Source organism: Mesocricetus auratus, unplaced genomic scaffold (assembly GCF_017639785.1).
Source record: "Mesocricetus auratus isolate SY011 unplaced genomic scaffold, BCM_Maur_2.0 Super-Scaffold_100003, whole genome shotgun sequence".
In the NCBI taxonomy this organism is placed as follows: domain Eukaryota; kingdom Metazoa; phylum Chordata; class Mammalia; order Rodentia; family Cricetidae; genus Mesocricetus; species Mesocricetus auratus.
In genome coordinates, this window is record NW_024429188.1 from 77,193,682 (window position 1) to 77,202,546 (window position 8,865).

General features: G+C 47.7%; 1 long non-coding RNA gene across 1 annotated transcript; it reads left to right on the forward strand.

Moving 5' to 3' along the window:
* The first annotated feature begins 1,233 nt into the window (after positions 1-1,233).
* LOC121139851 lies at positions 1,234-2,981 on the forward strand. Its single transcript, XR_005876689.1, has 3 exons — positions 1,234-1,384; positions 2,301-2,382; positions 2,584-2,981. It is a non-coding gene; the product is annotated as an uncharacterized LOC121139851 (long non-coding RNA).
* Positions 2,982-8,865: the final 5,884 nt, after the last annotated feature.

Here is an 8,865-nt window from a genome sequence, read left to right on the forward strand (position 1 = left end):
GTTAGTATTAGGAAGAAAGAGCTGGAAAGACAAGGCTTCAATAAAGATTGGAGGAGGCAATGTGGCAGGGCATAAGGAGTTGGGCCTCTATCGATTAGTGATCAAGCAATATCAGGAATGTTAACCACTTGGAGCTTTAGTTTCTTTGTCTTTAAAACTAGAATAAGATTTGGACAGTGGTGCATGTATCTTTAATCTCAGCACACAGGAGGCAGTGGCAGGCAGATCTCTGTGAGTTCGAGGCCAACCTGGTCTACAGAGCTAATTCCAGGACAGCCAAGGCTACACAGAGAAACCCTGTCTCAAAAAATCAAAACATATCCACAATAAATATTACTATGATGATAATGTTGGCTTTGGTTTGGTTTGGTCTTTTTGAGACAGGGTTTCTCTGTGTAGCCCTGACTGCCCTCAATCTCACTGTTTAGACCAGGCTGGCCTCGAACTCACAGATCTGCCTACCTCTTCATCCTGAGTGCTGGGATTAAAGGTGTGTGCATCACCACTTCTGCTCAGCTAGATGTTGGTTTCCTTTCGTGTGTTTGTTTGATTGATTTGGCTTTTCAAGACAGAGAGTCTCTGTATTGTTTTGGAGCCTCTCCTGGAACTCACTCTGTAGACCAGGCTGGCCTTGAACTCACAGATACCAGCCTGCCTCCACCTCCTGAGTGCTGGCATCAAAGGCATGCACCGCATGGCCCTGCTCGTTCGTTTTCTTAAGACAGAGTCTTGCTATGTAACTCTGACTGATCTGGAACTCACTATGTAGATCAGGCTGGCCTTGAACTCACAGAGATCCCATCCATGCAGGCTCCTGAGTGCTGGGATTTTTAAAGGTGTGTGCCTGGACCCATGCTGACTATTGTTAGCATTCACGTGATTCCAAAACATAAAGCACCAAGTTCTTACTAGGTCCTCAACAAATGTATGTCTTTTGGGAGGAGAGAAATAAGAGGAGAGAGAATTTTAGGAGGAGGCTGCTAAGTACTCCTTCCCCCACAGCTGTGACAAACCAGAACGACAACACAGACTATGGCTGTAGTTATAGTGGGCCCTGGAGGGGACCCAGTGACCATCAGAACCTGCCAACTGCCACTGAAGAGGCTGAAAGTAGCCTTCAGGCAGGTTTTGTTTGGCTTGAACAGCGTGTCCCCAAAATTTGAACTAGTTGGCCACCTTTTAAAAAGTGGAAGATTCTGTAACTGCCTTGGCAGAAGAGGAGACATTCTAGAGACAGGAAAGGTTGGGGCCTGGTTGCAGCCGGAGGAGGAAAGAAGAGTTCACAGAGTGGCCACAGCTTGTCAGACCGCCTTGAAGAGAGCCTGAAGCCCAGACAGCAATGGGTCAACAGGGACCAGGACCACACCTCGCTGATGGCTGCTTGGTAATTCATCGCTTTTGCCCTCTACTGAAAACCTAAACATCTTGTCAGGACCCTGAAGACCGGATGGACCCCTTTTATTTGTTCCTCTTCCTGTTGTGGCTACATTAGATAAATCTCCTGTCTCTGGCTTCCATTGTTACTTGTATCTTTATTGTGCATCTCAGGAGGGTGATGGCGGTGCCTACTTTGTTGCACTTTCTAGGACCCTGAGCTTTCACCCTAAAAAAAAAAAAACTCTAATAAAAAGTCCGCCCAGGTTTAGTGGTGCATGTCTGTAGTCCCAGTTTTTGGAAGGCTGAAACAGGAGGTTTGTCAATTTGAGGCCAGCCTCATGTATACCGCTGAAACCTTTGATCTAGCTATTCATCTGTAAGATTTTGCACAAAAATCCATTTTTAGAACTCCTCTTGAAAAATCAGGAAATGTAGTAATGCTGGGCCCTCATGTCCACTGGACATTGGTTATAGGAAGGGGATGAGGTGGTACTGATGTTGCCACACTGGCATGCATGTAGATGCAAATATGCCCAGGAGAAAACCTGCTGCAGCAGAAAGTGGGATAGTGCCTGACTGCGGGGTGGCGGGAAATGGAGAGCAGCTGCTCCTAAGACTATTTTTCTGCAAGGATACGAATGGAACATGACGGAAGTACAGGTTGCAAAATGTAATTTTCAGGCAGGGCGTTGGTGGCGCACGCCTTTAATCCCAGCACTTGGGATGCAGAGGCAGGCGGATCTCTGTGAGTTCGAGGCCAGCCTGGTCTACAGAGTGAGTTCCAGGACAGCCTCCAAAACAATACAGAGAAACCCTGTCTCGAAAAACCAAAAAAAAAAAATGTAATTTTCAAAGATGAAATTTAAGGTATGTGAATTATATTTTAATAAAACTGATTTTTTTATTCGTTGTGTGAAATGCAGGTACTGATTCAGCAGATCCGAGCTGGAGTTGGAGTCTTGACTTTCCTCCATGCTTGGGAATGAAAGAAATCCAGTGTCTCAGGTACACTGGGCTTGCATACGAGACCCTGCATTTCTGACGAGCTCTCAGGTGTGGTACAGGGCGCTGGTATGCAGGGCTGCTTTCTACTTTTACTGCACATTCAGACCGCCTAGACAGTTTTTTAAAAATCCTTTTGCCTAACTCTCCTGTCAATCACCCAGCATGTCTGTTTTCTCTCAAGATACTCTTGCATTCCTCCAGGAGAGAAGACAATTTACAAACAGACTGGGCGCCTCTCTCTGGCTACCAGACTATGGAAACATCGAACCCCAAAGAATTACAGTTTCCCCAGGAAGTCCTGCTAGGGAAAGAGAAGTGTCAAAGGCCCGGTGGCAGCCAGAGGAGGAACTTGCCTCCTAGGAAGAGATTTCACACAGTTCTAACAACTTGTGGGACTACTTTCAGGAGAAACTGGAGCCCAGACAACAGTGGGTCACCTTGTAGCAGACTTTGACTGACTACTTAGCTATGAATACCTATTGCATTCTGCTTAAACCTAAATCTCATGTAAGAACCTCAAAAGTTTAACAGGTCGTCTTTATTGTTCCTGTTCCCAGTGAGGCCACAGTGAATAAATCTTCACTGTCTGATTTTCATTATTACTTGTCTTTTTAATTGACATGTCGGGGATGCGAGTGGTGAGTCAAGCGTTTCTGGGAGGTGAGGGCCCAAACTCTGACCGTAAGAACTTTCGGTGGCATGCTGGAGGTCCTGTTATGGTGCCTGAAGAGCTACAGAGATGAGCTCATTTTTTGCAGCAAAGTTTGGGAGCTACCCACTTTCTGCTCCCCCCCTCCCCAGCCCCAGATTAGGAGGCAGGGCATTTGATCCAGCGAGGCTCCAAAGCTCTCAGCTTGGCTTTCCACAATCCCGGCTGTCTGTGCGAGGCTCCTTGCTCAATGCCTTTCTACCCATCCTATTTCTGACATTCTGAGTTTAGACCCTTACTCCCCTGCCCCCCAAGTCCCTTATTAATGAAGCTTGTTTGGTTTCCTTGGGCGTCTTTGAGTGAGGGCATATTAGACACATTTGGAAAAATCTTAGGCACTTCACTCCTCCCTGCTGCCTCTTCCCCAATCCAGTCATCCAGAGAACTATCCAGGAGCCGCAGGCTGGGCGGGCCACCCAGAGCTTGCCAGGCCCGCCCTGTCTGGAGACCGCATGGAGAGCCACATGCCTTCCGCCTCCCGGCTAGCCACTGAACCTCATGGGGAGCCATGTGCTGCCGGTCACCAGGGAGGGGCAGCCCGGCGTGGAAGCCACCAAGAACCAACCGCAGTAACTTTTCAGAGGCCCGAGGGAGGGGAAGAAAGTGGGCTGGACGGAGGAGGAGAGCTTGCAGCAAGGATGCCTGGGTAATTGATTATTGCGTGAGAGTGTCTCAGAGCAAGCAGCCCTGATTGAGGTCCAGACGTGGGCAAGTCATTCCAAGGGAAAAGAGGTTATAACCACAAAAAGAAAGAACATTTCGTACCGAGTAGGAGCGGAGCGAGACAGCTGGGCAGGGCCAATGGAAAGGCCCATAGCCAGACTTGCTTTCAAAGTGTTTCTGCCACGGCTCAGATGTTTTTGTAAACATAGGGTCTCTCTTATTTTCTCTGTCGACCGTTTTCTCTGTGAAGACGCCTTGAACGCAGCTATGTGTGTCTTTCCTTTTTCTCTTTTGGCTTGTCCCTTTTCCTCCAGCTTCGCAGGCAGTTAATGAGAGTCTACTTAGAAGGTGCCGTAACAGTTGAGGAAGGAAGCGCCAGTTAAACGTTAAACGGAGTGGAGTGCTTGGTTGCCGAAGGTGTCCTAATTGATTTAACACCAGGGATATTTTCACACTTGCTTTGGAGAATTCCTGTGAAGTTCAGTGGCAAGTGCCAGAACCTAGTGTAAAGTTTGGAGAGCAAACAAATGCCTCCACCCGAGACCCTTTCTCCTTTCAAGAGTAGCTCTGCCCATTGCGTTGTTTTTCAGGGTTTCGTGCAAACTGGGGTACATGTGTGCCTGCAGGAAGCTTTGCAGCTTGGTATTCTATGTGGAGGTCTATGAAGGTGGGGATCTTTGAGTTTCTTGTTCCTTTCACACAAGAGGCCAAAGAGCCTGCTGGAGAGGAACTGTGACCCCAGAGCAGTCCAGCTTTGAACAGAGTCAGAGTTGAACATTCCCAGAAAGTTCTAGTTCTTCAGCGGCTGCCTTCCCACAAGGAAAAATTGCTGATAGGACAAAGTCGGGACCTCGGCTGCCCCACCCAGCCTTGCCAGCATGCTCTTGGCCCCTGCCCTTTGCCTTTTGGCTCTGGCTCCGGCTCCTTCTAAGACAATGGCACCGGAGAGGAAAGGCAAAATGTAGGGGCATACAGGGCATGTGGCTCGGGGTTGAAAGACCCCAGGAGAGCCACCCTCTGTCGAGCAAGAACTGGGAACCTCCCAGAAGGATTTTTGGGGAAGGTTGTAACCTGGCAACAGTGACCAAAAAGGGTTGGTTGAGTTGGGACCTTGGGAAAAAGAATTCCATAAAGGATTAAAGGGGGGATAATTTTAATAGTTAACACTTATTAAAGGCTTACTTAGTGTCAGATGCAAGGCCAGATGCTTAACATGAATGATCTCATTTAATTCTCTTAAGTATCTTTATTATCACTGTGTTATTCTTGGATAGTGGAAATTCTGGCTCAGAGACGTTGGGTACCTTGTCTAAGGTCTACAGTCAGTAAAGGGAGAGTGAGGCCTAGGACCCACACGTGTCAAAGAACCACTATTTTGAAACAATCTTTTTTTAGGCAGCCTCTTCCCTGCAGAGCTTCAAGGTACCAAGGAAGGCCTAGCAACTCCACTATAGGTTTTGAGAAAGACCACTGCATGCAACAGATCTGTAGAAATGCAGAAACAGTCTTGGGGAGGACTGTGCCTCCCCAGTGCAGTCTATGGGGAGAAGCTTTTCCTGTTTTCAGCCTTTTCTCTCTGCCAGATCCTTGTGTAGATCCAGCCCTATGCAACACAGAGGACCATGGGCTAGTGATGGGTCTTGAGGCTAGTTGGAACAGCTGTGCTAGCACTTAGTAAATTAAGGCACGGAAGACGTTTCTACCTTCTTGACTTTCCTATCGCCTAAGACGATGAAGCCGCAGCTACAAGGGTATGCTTGCGACTCATGACAGCCAGGCCTGAGATAGGGCATAGGTTCATGAACTGTGCTGGAAGGCGCCCTAGCAAAGGCCAGCACTGTTTTGACACCTGTTGTTTTCTCCTGTGCAAACCTTTCTATTCAGATTCCCACAGGAGGCCTTTGGAGTGTTCTTTGAGATTGCCTTGTATCTGGCCTGGCCTTCCTAACCAGGGCCAGTGATTCACCCGACCCAGAACATTCACATCTGCTCAGGAGAACAGCGTGTGCTCTGGACTGGTGCCGGAGCCCAAGGGAAAAGGGAAGTGTGCAGACCAACAGGCCAAGGGAAAGTCTGGGAGGGGTTCGCTATGGCAGCTGCTCAAACACTTCCGCCTAAGCCTGGCCTTCTTCCTTTGGGCAGCAGGAGGCCACGGGGACTGTCACCAGGTGCTTTTTCAGCTCTTCTTGGGGCTTGCTTTCCAACAGGTAACCCCTCTGTGCCTTTGACTGCTCACATGAAATCCCTTTAAGGTGACCTCTGCTGATTTGAAATGCATTGCTTCTCTATCCTGCCGTCCTGCCTTTGCCCACTTCTTCTACCATAATTCATTCCACCCCCCACCTTGTTTCCCATCCTCCCAGCCTCCAGCCTTTCTCCCCCACACTTTATATACCCCCTCGATACTACCTGAGCCTGTTTGAAAGGTATGTTTGATCCTGTCAGTTCCACAGTGAAAACCTGTCAGTGCCTTCTCACCACCCCAGGACACAGGGTAGACACTGGGTCTTAATGCTCAGAATTTTCAGTTCATCCAGACCTTGCTTTCTACCACCATGAAGATGCCCGATTAAAAAAAGAAAGGTTTCTTAGCCGGCAGTGGTGGCACACACCTTTGATGCCAGCACTCGGGAGGCAGAGGCAGGCGGATCTCTGTGAGTTCAAGGCCAGCCTGGTCTACAAGAGCTAGTTCCAGGACAGCTCCAAAGCCACAGAGAAAGCCTATCTTAAAAAGCCAAAAGAAAGAAAGAAAGAAAGAAAGAAAGAAAGAAAGAAAGAAAGAAAGAAAGAAAGGTTTCTTTAGTGCAAATGTGTCCCTTGTTATATCCCATGTTGTTTGTCGATATATTTCTATCACATGTGCTAGCTTTTCTACTGCTAGAACCTCAGTTAAACAGGTTCAATTCCTGTATTGGATGACATCATTAGCATCCAAAGTGACTGTGGAGCCCCCAAGCTCTCTTTCTTCCAAACCATCTGCATTATTCACTTTTGTCACTGTTGTGGCCATGTGCCTGACAAAAAGCAAGTTAATGGAGAGAGGCTTTAGTTAGGCTCATGGTTTAAGAGAATACAGCCCATCGTGGCAGGGACTCATGGATTAAGAGAATATAGCCCATCATGGCAGGGACTCATGGATTAAGAGAATATAGCCCATCGTGGCAGGGAAGGCATGGAGTGGTAACATGAGATGACTAGTCACATTCTGTCCTCAGTCAGGAAACTCAGTCAGGAAGACAGATGATTGCTTTATTGCTTTCTCCCTTTCAATCGTTCCAGGACTCCGGTCCATGGAATGATGCTCCACACATTCAAAGAAGGTCTTCCTTCCCATTTGAACCTTCTTGGAAATACTCTCACAAACATCGCCAGAGGTGTGTTTCCTAGTGATTCTAAATCTACTCAAATTGAAAATGAAGATTAACCACTACATACATATCATCCTTCCCTCTATCCAGAGATGCCATTTAGGCCGATCTTGGATGGTATATTTCCCAGTCTTGGTGCAAATTCTCCCAGCCTCTCTCCACCCTCCAGTTAGTCCTGAATGATGCTTTCTGTGGGCATCTGGATGACCGTTACTCACCCTCTTCATTTCCTGGAATGTTGACACCAGACATTGTTTGATCATGTAATGTTTCGAATTCCAGCCAGCGGCTCTGTGTGTCTTCTTGACTAGATTGCAAATGCAAAGAGGGCCATGCTTCCTCCCTTTTAGTCTCTGCTCCTGCCATCACATAACAGGACTTCGGGAAACATGGTTTGCTCGATAGTTTGTTTCCCCTCTCATAAGATTGTGGCCTCCCTTTAGAGAAGTTTCTGGACTATGTCTTCTGAGTCTGAGGCTAGTTAGGACACCAAAGTGTATGAATACTTACAATGTAGTGTGAGGGGGTGTGGAGTAGAGCGTGTGCCCGGGACAAAGGGCCTGTGAAGAAGGCAGAATTGGATGTTGAGGATACAGCAGGGCTAATGTCTGTCTGTGGAGAGGTCATGGGCATTCTAGTCAGGGGAGCACAGACATGGAGGCAAGAAGGAGCACATGATGTATGTTAACGAGTCATGAAAACTTCAAGAGCATAGTTGAGGGTGAAGGGCCTTGAACAGGTGTTTGGATGGTGACTTAGGCTGTTCTAGGTAGGGTTTTAATTGAGCAAAGTCTGCATCAAGAGTGGGAAAGAAAGGGGCTAGAGAGATGGCTCAGTGTTTAAGAGCACTGGCTGATTTTCCAGAAGACCTGGGATTCAATTTTCAGTACCCACATGAAGGCTCACAACTGTCTATAATTCTAGTCCCAGAGGATCTGATTTCCTCTTCTGGCCTCTGTGGGCTCCAGGCATGCTAGGAATACATAGACATATACACAGGCAAAACATCGTGTACACATAAAAATCAATCAATTAGTCAACCAATAGGAAATTTCCAGATTAAAAACATAGCTTGCCAGGCGGTGGTGGCTCACGCGCCTTTAATCCCAGCCCTTGGGAGGCAGAGGCAGGCAGATCTCTGTGAGTTCGAGGCCGGACTGGACCGACAGCCTCCAAAACAATACAGAGAAACCCTGTCTCGTAAAAAAAAAAAAAAACATAGCTTAGTGGCCAGGCATTGGTGGCGCACCCCTTTAATCCCATCACTCGGGAGGCAGAGGCAAGCAGATCTCTGTGAGTTCGAGGCCAGCCTGGTCTACAAGAGCTAGTTCCAGGACAGCCTCCAAAGCCACAAGAGAAACCTTGCCTCAAAAAACAAAACAAAAACAAAAAAAAACATAGCTTAGTGGTTTCACGTGGTTCAAAGTGGCAATGGTGATTGACTTCTAGTGGGAATGAAGGGTTAAAGGGATCGCTCAATGGTTAAGACTGCTTGCTGCACAACTATAAGATCTAAGTTCAGATCCTGGGACCCAAGTAACAGGTCTTACATTCACCAGTAACCCCAGCACTGGGGACAGGAGTGGGGGAGAAGAGTCACTGAGGCTGAAATTCCAGGTTCAGGGAGACCCTGACTTAAAGGCATAAAGCAGAGAGTGATAGAAGCCACCAGATTTCCTTCTCTGTCTTCCACAGCAGCAAGTGTGCACACGTACAGGAGCATGCATACATGTACACACTCGT